Genomic DNA, 15,361 nt, shown 5'->3' with positions numbered 1-15,361 from the left:
CATTGGACATCAGACGTACCCGGGTTCGGCTACCTTCAGATAAAGTTCAGACATCAGCTTGGAGCTGCAGTCATGTCCCAGCCTCTCTCAGCCTGAAAATGCCTTCCCATCCCAGAGATTACAGACTTAAATTATCACATGGCACAAGGAGAATGGGCAGTGCCGATTACCCACGCGAACCTTCCAATGTTTTCTTTGATAAATGGCTGTGTTTAGATTTGATTTGTACTTTGCATTCCTGGGAAACACTCCCTTTAGGAGCTGGGAAAGTTTACCAATCTCTGAAATGCCTGTCTGACTAATGACTTGGTGGGATTAATTATTACTAGATGCTGAGTTACACTTATTGGATTGAAGAGCTCATAACTTTTTGGACGGTCAAAGAGGGACACTTATGGCTCATTGTGTGAAAGATCCTTTTTTTTCATGCTTATCTATAGGCTTGAATAGTTTTTAATTTAAATATTAACACAAGTCATCTAAATATAGACATTTATATTTATCGAAATCGCACCAAATGATGAAAAAATATACAAGTTGGGGACTATTATAAAGTTAGGGATCAGGCAGAGAAATATAGCAAGTTTTATGGGGCTTGGGTCAAAAAAAGGATTGTTTCTCCAAAAGAGGGGCACTTGGGGGGTATGTAAGTGTAAATAAATAGATTTATATAAATGTATAAATAAATTAGAAATCAAATACAAACAAAAATAAGATAAATAGATAAACATTAAGAAAGAAAGAAAGAAAGAAAGAAAGAAAGAGAAAAAAAGATGGTACATATATATATATATATATATATATATATATATAAAAAGATGGATATTAGATGATAGATAGATAGATAGATAGATAGATAGATAGATAGATAGATAGATAGATAGATAGATATTTGATAGATGGATAGATAGATAGATGGATAGATAGTTGGATAGATAGATAGATAGATAGATAGATAGATAGATAGATAGATAGATAGATAGATAGATAGATAGATAGATAGATAGATAGATAGATAGATAGATAGATAGATAGATAGATATGAGATAGATAGATAGATAGATAGATAGATAGATAGATAGATAGATAGATAGATAGATAGATAGATAGATAGATAGATAGATAGATAGATAGATAGATAGATATTTGATAGATGGATAGATAGATAGATGGATAGATAGTTGGATAGATAGATAGATAGATAGATAGATAGATAGATAGATAGATAGATAGATAGATAGATAGATAGATAGATAGGTAGATAGATAGATAGATATTTGATAGATAGATAGATAGATAGATAGATAGATAGATAGATAGATAGATAGATAGATAGATAGATAGATAGATAGATATCCTTAAGGAATAAATAGAATGGAATCTGATGTTGAATTCTGGTTTTCCATCATTCTCTATAAGGTTTGACATTCACTACAGCCAGAAATGATAATTCCAGTAAGAATTGGCAAAATATGTCTGGTATTCAGCCTAAAGTTTTATTGATTTCACAGTCATCTCACTATTTTATGAGCTAGCAAAAAAACATTTTTATTCCCTTTCTAATCCCCCTGTTAATGTGGCAATTGATTCCCAAGTACATATTTTGGATGCAGCGTTGCCCCCCGTCTCGCTGGCAGTGCAGGGGTTGTGGACTGTGTATTGTGTCCGGTGTGGAAACTTCTAGCATCAGGCAATAAGACAAGTCTGTGGGAAAATTCAGCAAGACAAAGAGCTAATCCCGTCTAGTGGATTTCACTCTTTCTAAATAAAGGACAACTAATTACAAATTTTCTTAACCCAGTGAAGGATTCTGGTGGCGAGCGGGTCTGTCTGCCATCTTTTCTATAGTCAAGTGAAAAGCTGCATTTATAAGCAGTAAATGTTCAATAGCCATATAGTTGTATGTGTAGTACACATTGTATAGCTACAGTCATGTAAAAAGCATAATATGATACTAAAAGTAGCACTGCAAAAGATTCTGGATTAAAAGTGTAAGTAAAGGCAGAACAGGCTGGGCAATTGCTATGGGGCCCATGAACATTAGGGCCCATTAATAAGACAAAAAACTGTCTAGGAGCCTTTGTTTAAAGGGATTTTCCCGTATTTGACTTTTTATGACCCATTATCCCAGCTGCCTAGGTAAAGAATAAGAGGGTCCTGTTTGCCCTTGTTGGAACAAGTGCTTCTGCTTGTAGATTTCTATAACACCAATTTATTCCAATGAAGAGGAAACAAGAATGTGCGTTTACGTTGTTCTTACGTGCCCCTTTTGTAGCTTAGTGATGGAGTCAAGAACCGCATTTGACCTCCCCACGATATAGGTTGGGTTGGGTTGGGTTGACCACCACAGGGTATATGTCCACATTTAAACATAATTTTCTAGTTCACATAAAGATTAATTCTATATAAAAACTTGAGTATGTTTTACAGCCTGTATTATGCTCCAAAGCTGCATTAATAATTCGGCAGGCTTCAGAGCTGAAACCTTCCAGCATTCCTTGTCATTGCCTGTACCGAACTTGCTCTGTTGATTTGCATTTTGGGTAGTGTTGGCTTTTCACCAATCACTGTGCAGTAATCTGAAGTCAGGAAAACTGACTCTGCCACCACATTATCGGAACTAAGTTAAGCCGCTAGGCATGTGTCTGACAACAAGCTTGAGCTTGTTGACAGTTTCCAGTGACAACCAGCAGATTTATTAATGCAGCTCTGAACTATAATACAGGCTTTAACTCGGGATCAGTACAAACAAGAAACCAGGAGAATTCTTATTGTAGCTGTAAATAGGAATAGATATGTTGTAGTGAAAGATTAAAGAAGCAACGTGTTTGCAAAAAATATACTGTATACATAACATACATAATACACAAGAAAGTTTGATCAGCACATTTTAGCAAAATGAAAAAAACGTGTACAGATGCAAGTACGCCTGTGACTGCAAAAGAATATACAAAATAATGGCGACAGCACTCTGCGAACACCAATGCCACCTAAAACACTATGTATAAATAAATATGCATTGCTGCTGAATCTACTTACAATAGTAGGGTTCTTAGCACTCATTTTGATCAAATTTTGTGAGTCCACCTGCCACGATAAGGTATATTCTGAAGGCTCAGACCCAGAATAGAGTGTATGTTCAATGTAGGGACCCACCTTATTGAGGGCACCATGTCGTGGCAGGTGGACTCACACAATTGGATCAAAATGTGCGCTGAGAACCTCCCTATTGTAAGTAGATTTAGCAGAAATGCATATTTATTTACTAATAGTGTTTTAGGTGGTATTAGTGCTGTCGCCATCATCTTGTGTATTACATAATATATATATATGTATAGATATCCAAAAAAGAGAACGTGAAGCAGCACTCAAATAAAGTGAATTTATTCATCCAACATGGAACCACAACGTTTCACCTCCTCTATGAAGGCATTTTGAAAATGCCTTCATAGAGGAGGTAAAACGTTGTGGTTCCATGTTGGATGAATAAATTCACTTTATTTGAGTGCTGCTTCACGTTCTCTTTTTTTGGATATCTAACACATAAGGAGAGGTCACTCCTTTATTTTTGAAGCTTTGCACCAGCCTAGTCAGGCATTTGTTCACAGTGCTGCTCCAATCCTTTGCTTTTTTCTATATATGTATAGATATATATGTATACTGTATATTTATATATTCATATATTATAATGATTGTCATGGAGATAAAACGCATGCATCACATATGTGATCTGTAAAAATGCAACAAAAATCCTATAATCTTACAACTTATGCGACAGTTTTTGTGTAAAATTATATTTCTTATTCTGACTAAAAGATTACTAATTTATGCAGAACAATAGAAATGGCTCTGAACGTGGAGGGGGCTTGACCCTGCACCCGCAGGAACTTTAATGGCGCAGATGATGGGCAAATGGACTTGCAGTTAAAATGCAGCAACTTAAACTTTTACTTAGTACTCAGGCAATGCAGGCTTGACGGTGTCAAATACTGTATATACACAGTTCAACAAGTTTACGGTTACAGTCTTTCACTCATAGGGCATAAACTTGTTGCAGACTTATAAAGAATGTGCGCGGTGGTTGGCAGAGTGGTGGAGGTTATACACTTTGGTTCAATGCACTCTACCACCTCGGGTTTCCAGCCAATCTACTGTATCTTATTTTTTTTCGACCCCAGCTCAAGATTTCGGCAATCAGCCTTTGTCAGTTTGTCTCTCAGGTCATGTAGCACTCCTTACCTCAGACACTAAGACCCCATTCACTTCACAATGTCTCTGACCAATTCTTGGCCTCACCACTTGCAACCAGGTTACTGATTTGGCCCCACTTCCTCAAAATCCGAGCATGGGGTACCCACACCTTCAACTTCCACAAAATGTCAAAAGTTTTTTTTAAGTTTAGTTACCCTTCAAAATGTATTTGCGGAATTCACTTCAGTAAAAAATGAGTTAATCACAACAACTACCTAGTCATTTGTTTTCCGTCCACCAACATCAAACAACTGAAGCCTGTGAGGGATCCAAACAATGATTGACGGACCCTATTGACTTATAATGGAGTTTGTCTAGGTTTCCGTAATTTTGACAGCAAGAATAGTGCTGTGCCGTCAAAAGTAGTAGAAACCCCCATGGGACCCCCGACAAATACTTTACAGATGTGAATGGAGCCTTTGTCAGAATACAGCAAAATTGTACTACGAGCAGTATCGTTCCATACTAGGCATGCACCAGAGTACCAACAAGTGCAGTGTATGCAGCTCGCAGACCGCGCCACACTCCTGCCTGACTTGGCTCCTGTTCAAGCATTAGCTGATATCCTCTGTAGGAGTACAGTACAGTAACTTCTAGTAGCTGAAGGTATCACTAAGTAAATCATTATATGAAATAGATAACTACAAAAGATATTAAGAGCGGAAAACCCTTATTCTTCCTTTCTTAGTGTAAGAATAAGGCAGAGCGCACATAATAAACCATGTCATCCGGGGGCTGCACATAAATATTGTGCTTTAACTTCATGTATCCTATTTTATATACCCTACGATACATTCGCTGCTCAAGCCAGACGATGCCGCATCTTTTAAATATAATCTACATAAAAAGTTGAGCATTTTTATAAATACTTTACATTGGTTATCTTGTAATAATCCTAATTTACAGCCTGTATCCAGAGCTGCATTCACAATTCTGCTGGTCCTCATTGGAAACACTCAACATTTTTGTTGTCAGATAGATTCTCTAACAGCTGATAATTCAGTGGGAAAGTTATAATGTAAAAATAAGCATTACACTTCCCGAAAAACAAATTGTCAGAGACAGCTCTGTGCAGCTATAAAGCCAGCATGGAATTCTGGGAGATTTCAGCTCTGAAGCCAGCAGAATTATGAAGCGCTGGAATATAAAACAGGCTGTAACTCAGGATTAGTAAGACATAAGTAATGGAATGTATTTACAAAGTTATTCAACTTTTATGTAGGACAATCCTCTATGGAAACTCTAACAAAGGTGACCATATACAATAAAAAATAACCATACAAAATTAAGGAGTAATGGGAACAGAATCTTATATACAGAACATTTAATGTCTCTATCCACTTCTTTTTTTTATTTTTTTACAAGCCCATTTTTATTGAAATACTTTTTTACATCCTCATTAATTCAGGCAAAAAAAGAAAGAAACCCCTAGAGCATCCTAAACATCCAGAAAAACGGCTGAAAATCAGAAGCAGAATGCCTACAAACATCTGCCCATTGATTTCAATGGGAAATACGGCGTTCTGTTCCGATGGGGTGTTTTTTTACGCCTCGTTTTCCGAAAACTGCGCGTAAAAAGACGCCCGCGAACAAGAAGTGCATGTCACTTCTTGGGACGTTTTTGGAGCTGTTTTTCATTGACTATTGAAAAACAGCTTCAAAAACGGCAGTAAAAAAGGCCGCGAAAAACGCGAATTGCTCAAAAAACGTCTGAAAATCAGGAGCTTTGTATTTTCAGACGTTTTTCAGTTTGCGTGTGAACGTACCCTTATAGACCACTAGAGATATACATGTATTAACTTCTAAGCCCCCTGAACTACCAGGGATATTGCCGTGAATTTCTAAGCCGTCGTAAGAATATTCACTATCTACAGTTAGGTCCAGAATTATTTGGACTGTGCGAAGTTTTGGCATTTTAGCTGTTTACCAAAACATACTGAATATACAGTTAAATAATTTTTATGGGCTTAAAGTGCAGAAGCTCAGCTTTACTTTGAGGGTATTCACATCCTAATTTGAGGAAGGATTTAGGAATTACAGCTCTTTAATATGTAGCTACCTCTTTTTCAAAGGATCAACGGTAATTAGACAATTATCTCAAAAGCTATTTAATGGGCTTCATGTGCTATTCCCTCGTTAATCCATCATCAATTAAGCAAGTAAAAGGTCTTGAGTTAATTCCAGGTGTGGCATTTGCATTTGGAAGTTGTTGCTGTGAACCCACAACATGAGGTCAAAAAAACTCTCAATGCAAGTGAAACAGACCATCGTTAGGCTGAAAAAAAATGAAGAAATCCATCAGAGAGATTGAATAAATGTTAGGAGTGGCCAAGTCAACAGTTTGGTACATTCTTGAAAAAAAAAGAGCGCACTGGGGATCTCATGAGCTCTAAAAGGCCTGGACATTCGCAGAAGACAACCGTGGTGGATGATCGCAGAATCCTTTCCACAGTGAAGAAAAACCTCCTCACAACATCTACCCAAGTGAAGAACACTCTCCTGGAAGTAGGTGTATCAGTATCTAAGTCTACCATAAAGAGAAGACTTCATGAGAGCAAATACAGAGGGTTCACCACAAGGTGCAAACCATTACTCAGCCTCAAAATAGAAAGGCCAGATAAGACTTTTGCCAAACAACATCTAAAGAAGCCGCTCAGTTCTGGAACAGCTTGAAACTAAGACCAACCTGGACCAGAATAATGGGAGGAAGAAAGTATGGAGAAGGCTTGGAACGGCTCATGATCCAAAGCACACCACATCCTCTGTAAATTATGGTGGAGGCAGTGTGACGGCATGGTGGAGGCAGTGTGATGGCATGGTGGAGGCAGTGTGATGGCATGGTGGAGGCAGTGTGATGGCATGGTGGGGCAGTGTGATGGCATGGTGGATGCAGTGTGATGGCATGGGCATGCATGGCTGCCAAAGGCACCGGGTCACTAGTGTTTATTGATGATGTGACTGAAGATAGAAGCAGCCGGATAAATTCTGAAGTGTTCAGGGATTTACATTCTGCTCAGATTCAACCAAATGCAGCAAGGTTGACTGGACGTCGCTTCACAGGACAGATGGACAATGACCCAAAACATACTTCGAAAGCAATCCAGGAGTTTATAAGGCAAAGAAGTGGAATATTCCGCAATGGCAGAGTCACCACCAGATCTCAACCCGATAGAGCTGCATTTCACTTGCTTAAAACAAAACTTAAGGCAGAAAGACCCACAAACAAGAAACAACTGAAGAAGCCGCAGTAAAGGCCGGACAAGGCATCACAAAAGAGGAAACCCAGCGTGTGGTGATGTCCATGGGTTCCAGACTTCAGGCCGTCATTGTCTGCAAAGGATTCTCTACAGGGGCGTAACTAGGAAAAACTGGGCCCCATAGCAAACTTTTGACTGGGGCCCCCCCTCCCCTGAGTGTCACAAAACCCCCCCTTGTAGATAGTGCCTTTTTTACAGCCCCCCTGTAGATAACGCCATACAGCCCTCTGTAGATAACGCCATACAGCCCCCTGTAGATAACGCCATACAGCCCCCACTGTAGATAACGCCATACAGCCCCCCATGTAGATAACGCCATACAGCCCCCATGTAGATAACGCCATACAGCCCCCTGTAAGGAACGCCATACAGCCCCCCTGTAGGGAACGCCATACAGCCCCCTGTAGATAGCGCCATACAGCCCCCTGTAGATAACGCTATACAGCCCCCCCTGTAGATAACGCTATACAGACCCACCTGTAGGTAACGCCATATAGCCCCCCTGTAGGTAACACCACACAGCCCCCTGTAGGTAACGCCATACAGCCCCCCTGTAGGTAACGCCATACAGCCCCCCCTGTAGGTAACGCTATACAGCCCCCCCTGTAGGTAATGCCATACAGCCCCCCCTGTAGGTAACGCCATACAGCCCCCTGTAAGTAACGCCATAGAGCCCCCTGTAGGTAACGCTATACAGCCCCCCTGTAGATAACGCTATACAGCCCCCCTGTAGATAGCGCCATACAGCCCCCCCTGTAGATAACGCTATACAGCCCCCCTGTAGATAACGCTATACAGCCCCCCCTGTAGGTAACGCCATATAGCCCCCCTGTAGGTAACGCCATACAGCCCCCCCTGTAGGTAACGCCATACAGCCCCCTGTAGGTAACGCTATACAGCCCCCCTGTAGGTAACGCTATACAGCCTCCCTGTAGGTAACGCCATACAGCCCCAACCCCCCAAAAAAATTCGACCTATAGTGTGTCCTACAAAAGACATGTATCCCCTATCCACAGGATAAGGGATACATGTGTGATCTCTGGCAGCGATAGGGAGAACGGGGGACCGAAAGTCCCCCGAAGTTCTCCATGACTAACCTCTGACTTCCGGATTCTGCGCAGCTCAAGAAAAATGAAAGGAGCGCTGGTCACGCATGCGCACAAGCGAGACCGGCGCTCCATTCATTTCTACGGAGCTGCCGACACAGACCCCGGAAGTCCGAGGTTTATGATGGAGAACTGTGGAATGGGGATACAGTGAAGGAAATAAGTATTTGATCCCTTGCTGATTTTGTAAGTTTGCCCACTGTCAAAGACATCAACAGTCTAGAATTTTTAGGCTAGGTTAATTTTACCAGTGAGAGATAGATTATATTTTTTAAAAAAACAGAAAATCACGTAGTCAAAATTATATATATTTATTTGCATTGTGCACAGAGAAATAAGTATTTGATCCCCTACCAACCATTAAGAGTTCAGCCTCCTCCAGACCAGTTACACGCTCCAAATCAACTTGGTGACTGCATTAAAGACAGCTGTCGTAAATGGTCACCTGTATTAAAGACTCCTGTCCACAGACTCAATGAATCAGTCTGACTCTAACCTCTACAACATGGGCAAGACCAAAGAGCTTTCTAAGGATGTCAGGGACAAGATCATGAACCTGCACAAGGCTGGAATGGGCTACAAAACCATAAGTAAGACGCTGGGTGAGAAGGAGACAACTGTTGGTGCAATAGTAAGAAAATGGAAGACATACAAAATGACTGTCAATCGACATCGATCTGGGCCTCCATGCAAAATCTCACCTTGTGGGGTATCCTTGATCCTGAGGAAGGTGAGAGCTCAGCCGAAAACTACACGGGGGGAACTTGTCAATGAACTCAAGGCAGCTGGGACCACAGTCACCAAGAAAACCATTGGTAACACATTACGCCGTAATGGATTAAAATCCTGCAGTGCCCGCAAGGTCCCCCTGCTCAAGAAGGCACATGTACAGGCCCGTCTGAAGTTTGCAAATGAACATCTGGATGATTCTGAGAGTGATTGGGAGAAGTTGCTGTGGTCAGATGAGACTAAAATTGAGCTCTTTGGCATTAACTCAACTCGCCGTGTTTGGAGGAAGAGAAATGCTGCCTATGACCCAAAGAACACCGTCCCCACTGTCAAGCATGGAGGTGGAAACATTATGTTTTGGGGGTGTTTCTCTGCTAAGGGCACAGGACTACTTCACCGCATCAATGGGAGAATGGATGGAGCCATGTACCATCAAATCCTGAGTGACAACCTCCTTCCCTCCACCAGGACATTAAAAATGGCTCGTGGCTGGGTCTTCCAGCACGACAATGACCCGAAACATACAGCCAAGGCAACAAAGGAGTGGCTCAAAAAGAAGCACATTAAAGAGGCTCTGTCACCAGATTTTGCAGCCCCTATCTGCTATTGCAGCAGATAGGCGCTGCAATGTAGATTACAGTAACGTTTTTATTTTTAAAAAACGAGCATTTTTGGCCAAGTTATGACCATTTTTGTATTTATGCAAATGAGGCTTGCAAAAGTACAACTGGGCGTGTTGAAAAGTAAAAGTACAACTGGGCGTGTATTATGTGTGTACATCGGGGCGTGTTTACTACTTTAGTAGCTGGGCTTTCTGACGAGAAGTATCATCCACTTCTCTACACAACGCCCAGCTTCTGGCAGATCACGCTGTGACGTCACTTCCCCAGGTCCTGCATCGTGTCAGACGAGCGAGGACACATCGGCACCAGAGGCTACAGATGATTCTGCAGCAGCATCGGCGTTTGCAGGTAAATCGATGTAGCTACTTACCTGCAAACGCTGATGCTGCTGCAGAATCAACTGTAGCCTCTGGCCGACACGATGCAGGACCTGTGAGTGACGTCACAGATCTGCACTGCCAGAAGCTGGGCAGAAGTGGATGATACTTCTCATCAGAACGCCCAGCTAGTAAAAGTAGTAAAAACACCCGGTGTACGCACATAATACACGCCCAGTTGTACTTTTACTTTTCAACACGCCCAGTTGTACTTTTGCAAGCCTCATTTGCATAAATACAAAAATGGCCATAACTTGGCCAAAAATGCTCGTTTTTTAAAAATAAAAACGTTACTGTAATCTACATTGCAGTGCCTATCTGCTGCAATAGCAGATAGGGGTTGCAAAATCTGGTGTCAGAGCCTCTTTAAGGTCATGGAGTGGCCTAGCCAGTCTCCAGACCTTAATCCCATCGAAAACTTATGGAGATAGCTGAAGATCCGAGTTGCCAAGCGACAGCCTCAAAATCTTAATGATTTACAGATGATCTGCAAAGAGGAGTGGGCCAAAATTCCATCTAACATGTGTGCAAACCTCATCATCAACTACAAAAAACATCTGACTGCTATACTTGCCCACAAGGGTTTTGCCACCAAGTATTAAGTCTTGTTTGCCAAAGGGATCAAATACTTATTTCTCTGTGCAAAATGCAAATAAATATATATAATTTTGACAATGTGATTTTCTTTTTTTTTTTTTATATATAATCTATCTCTCACTGGTAAAATTAACCTAGCCTAAAAATTCTAGACTGTTCATGTCTTTGACAGTGGGCAAACTTACAAAATCAGCAAGGGATCAAATACTTATTTCCTTCACTGTACATGTCTTTTGTAGGAACAACCCCTTTAATAGCAGAGCGGGGAGATACCTCCCTGCTCTGCCATAGTGTTTAGTGGCGTCGCGCTGTAGTAGCCACAGAGGCAGCTAGCGGAGCCTCCGGCCATGGTGGGGGCCCGTGCCGGCGGGGGGCGACACGGGCCCCCTCATGCCGCGGGCCCCGTAGCAGCCGCTACAGCTGCTACAGCTGTAGTTACGCCACTGATGCTCTACAAAGTATTAAAAAAAACATTTTATTTATGGTAATGTGAATTTGTCCAATTACTTTTGAGCCCCTGAAATGAGGCGGCTGTGTAGAAAAATTGTTGCAATTCCTAAACGTTTCACAGGATATTTTTGCTCAACCCCTTGAATTAAACCTGAAAGTCTACACTTCAATTGCATCTCAGTTGTTTCATTTCAAATCCAATGTGGTGGCAGCAAAACCCAAATCATGGAGATTGTGTCACTGCCCAAATAATTCTGGACCTAACTGTATAACACATTCATAGAGGAGCCTCAATACTAGATATACCGCATGGACAAAGGGGCTAATGTGTAAACTAACTGGTGAAGGGGCGCTCTCACTCGGTTTTTTCATGCTGAGCTCCATGTAACTCCTCAAAAAACAATCTGACATTTATCGCCTACCCTGTAGATAGGTTGTATATGTTAATTATTGCTCAGCTTTTAGCTCAGTTCCTGTAATCTATGACTACAGTTTACCTACAGTGAATCTGAGGTAGTCTGAGACACACCTCCTGTCTCATCATTGGTTCAGGCTGCTGCTCTCTCCCTCTCTACTACAGCTCTGCCTATTCTGATTGGCTGCTGTGTACAAACACAAGTCCAGCACCAGTTCTGGTGCAGGTTTTTTTTTTTTTTACAGCATAAAAGATGCAATCAGCTGATGAACAAGTGTCTGCTTGATTATTGGCTGATCTTTGCCCTGTTTAGACATCTGATCATTGGACTGTGTAGAGGGCCTTTCGTGATTGACCCCAACTGATCGCTAGAAATTTTTACTCCACAGCACCACCCCCAGCCAGGCACTGTGCACAATGGCGGATTATCATAGCCGTTTTGGGCGGCTGCCCGGGGGCCCGAGGCACCAGGGGGGCCCATGGCCGCCCAAAGTACATTGTAGTTTTGTCGTGTTTTTGCCGCGATTTTTCCTCGAAACGCGGCAAACGCAACGAAACTGCATTGTGTATGTTCTGCAAAAGGACCTGTAGACATAAGGTCACATAACCTCATCTCTAAACAGTAGTAAGAACTTCAGAGACCTGCTGGTCACATGACCACAGCAGCAAGACTCCACAGAGAAGACTGAGGTGAGCTGCTATGTAAGTAAAGGGGATGTATTTGTTTAAGGGGTCTGTATTTAGGGGGACTGTATTTAGGGGGTCTGGTGTGGGGTCTGTATTTAGAGGGTCTGGTGTGGGGGTCTATATTTAGGGGGCCTGGCTTGGGGACTGTATTTAGGAGGTTTTGGTGTCTGTATTAGTTTAAACGGGTCTGTATTTAGGGGGTCTGTATTAGTTTGAGATCTGGTGTTTGTATTTAGGGGGTCTGGTCTGGTGTCTGTATTTAGGGGGTCTGGTCTGGGGTCTGTATTTAGGGGTCTGGTCTGGGGTTTGTATTAGTATATGTATTAGTATAGGGGTCTTTCTTTAGGGGTCTGTATTAGTTTAGGGGGTCTGGTCTGGGGTCTGTATTAAGGGAGTCAGGTCTGGGGTCATTATTAGTGTAGGGGGTCAGGACTGGGGTCTGTATTTAGGGGTCTGGTCTGAGGTCTGTATTTATTTAGGGTGTTTGTTCTGGGGTCTGTATTTGTTTAAGGGGGTCTGGTCTGGGGACTGCAATAGTTTAGAATGTCTGGGTCTGTATGTATTCTATGATCTAGTCTGGGGTCCAAATTTATTAGTCTGAGTAAAAGGAACATCAGTATAAAAACAGTCTGTGCCTGGATAACCCCTTTAATGTATGGTTCTGGGACTTGGTGTCTAAATTTGTGTGTTTCTGTAGAGGCTGGAAATGGCTGCAGAAGTGATGGGCAAAGATGTCTCATAAGGAGAAGTCGCCATAACGGTCTGCGTCAGATGGAGAAGAAAAGGAAACGGCTCCCATCAGAGAAGACGTCACTTGTGAGTCACTGGATCTGTCAGGGTAACTTCCTTTTCCCTGTTATTTCACACCGAATAACCACCTCCGTAAGTTGGAATCTGAGGGCATGGGTGAAGAAAATATACCAGGAGACAAGTTGGTACAGATCCTCCCTCAGTCAAGTAGGAAGCAAGAACTAAACTTTTATTGAACAAAAAAAGAATCACAAGTTTCCTCCCTATGTAAGGATAATATTTTTGCAAACAATATACATGGTAATGATCCCTGACAGTCCCCCCTAAAAATATTATTACTCTATCCCTGAGTCTTACCTAGCAACCTACTACTGACCACTCGAACCAGGCGGGTAGGGGTTTTGCATTTCTTCAGCAGCTTGAGACGAGCTACTCCTTATGAGTAACCCCCCTTTGTACCTGGACTTCCAAGGTTTCGGAGTGGTCCTAACTTTCCCTATTCTCCTCAGGATACAGGATGGTTGTCTTGGTATAATCTACAAACCGCTGCTGGTTGTAATATATATAATTAATCCAGTCTTCATTTTTATTAACAGTAATAATTGTCGCACTGTCACTTACTGTCCTAATGGGACTTTTACCCCTGCAGACACAACAGGTCATGGGCAGCATCTTCCCCAAACCTAAAGACCCCCGGGTAACATAACCTCCGGGCTCTCCTTGCTGCCATGTACTTCTTACATATGAGTGACAACAACCAGTGACCTTCACCTCACACCTCCACATAAAACTCCTCAGATTGTAATTTGCAGCACCGTGGCATATTTACACACATTATAATTATAAACCTCAGACAATATAAACAATAGGGCCTCAATTAATAATATAATGCTATCACCAATCTCATGCTATCACCCTCAGGTTTTGGGTCCCATCAGTTCATTGCCAGTCCTGTACATCATCGTCCTCTTCTTCTCCTGTCTTCTGTTTTCTGTGGAGTCAGATTACCCATTGGTGTCCAGTGGGGGATTTATTATTATCCTCCACCTGGTCACTTACTTATTAAAACACTTGATACTGCTGACGGATTCACTCAGGTCTTTGGTCTTTACTTTACTTTGCTGATGTCATCAGGACTTGGTTTGGTCCTTCTCATCTGTCAGACACCGTCTCTTTTAGTATACGTCACCGGGCTGTACATAGCACCTCATACTGTGAGCCTGGGGTGAGATCCCACGTAGACGGAGTAGTGGAGTTTTATTGTGACTACCACAAACCCTCCGCATCTGTCCGCTTCCTCCGGTAAGTTACTTGTCTTCACGGCTGCTTAGAATTGTGACACTGCCGTCAGTTCATGACAAACGCGTTGTACTGGCTCTGGCTGCGCCTGCCGCATCTCAGTGATGGAGTTCATCATATTAAAAGTCTTTTAGTTCATGTTTACTGGCACTTGCCGGGGACCCAACCGTTGATAATTGTTAAAATAAATGCTAATCTGGTGATAACATCATCCGCATGCACTATAAACATTGTTCTAAGTACATACAATAACAATGACAGGCCCTTAAACCACATCAAACACCTTTATATAAGAAAAACTTCTCTGTCCCACTGAACAGGGCACCTAGAAGATGTGTAATTACTGGGTTCATTATATTTGAACTTGGTGTTACACTTTCCAGCAGGATTTATACCTTATTCTCAGCTGATTACCTGGAACATCTCCTATTCACAGAAATATACACAGATTCCACATGTTTATCTGACAAGTGTCTCAAATCAATTTTTCTCCCCCTAATCTGTTTTTTTTTTTTACCTGGGAAGGCCTCTCAAGGTATGTTCTCTTTGTGGGAGGCGGGTATGATAAGGTTGGCACCGGTCTGCCAGGACTGTTCTGTAGGCAAATCAAACAGCTCTAACAGAATTTAGCAGCATCAGCTGTAAAGCCTGCGACATACCAATTAGATCTTACCACATCGATCCTTGCAGTCTTGGGGCATATGTGAGGTCATACACCATCAATGCAAGTGCCATCAAAAGTGCCTTGGGTGCTACCGGTTTACCTTCCTTTATCCATCCACATTCTGTTAGAATCTGGTTCTCACGCCTTCCGCTCCCA

At 42.0% G+C, this 15,361-nt stretch overlaps 1 protein-coding gene across 2 annotated transcripts in view; it reads right to left on the bottom strand.

Moving 5' to 3' along the window:
• The window catches only part of EPCIP (exosomal polycystin 1 interacting protein), a 35,289-nt gene extending 35,084 nt beyond the window's left edge, over positions 1 to 205 (bottom strand). Inside the window, exon 1 of one of the 2 annotated variants that reach the window (XM_075850948.1) lies at positions 2 to 205. The gene's annotated coding sequence lies outside the window, so the exon portion shown is untranslated. The remainder of the gene's footprint in view (position 1) is intronic. The other variant, XM_075850947.1, reaches the window with a different exon arrangement.
• Positions 206 to 15,361: the final 15,156 nt, after the last annotated feature.

The sequence above is a fragment of the Rhinoderma darwinii genome, chromosome 2 (assembly GCF_050947455.1).
Source record: "Rhinoderma darwinii isolate aRhiDar2 chromosome 2, aRhiDar2.hap1, whole genome shotgun sequence".
NCBI classification, from domain to species: domain Eukaryota; kingdom Metazoa; phylum Chordata; class Amphibia; order Anura; family Rhinodermatidae; genus Rhinoderma; species Rhinoderma darwinii.
Note: the sequence above shows the minus strand (reverse complement) of the source record. Positions and strands in the feature narration are given on the sequence as shown.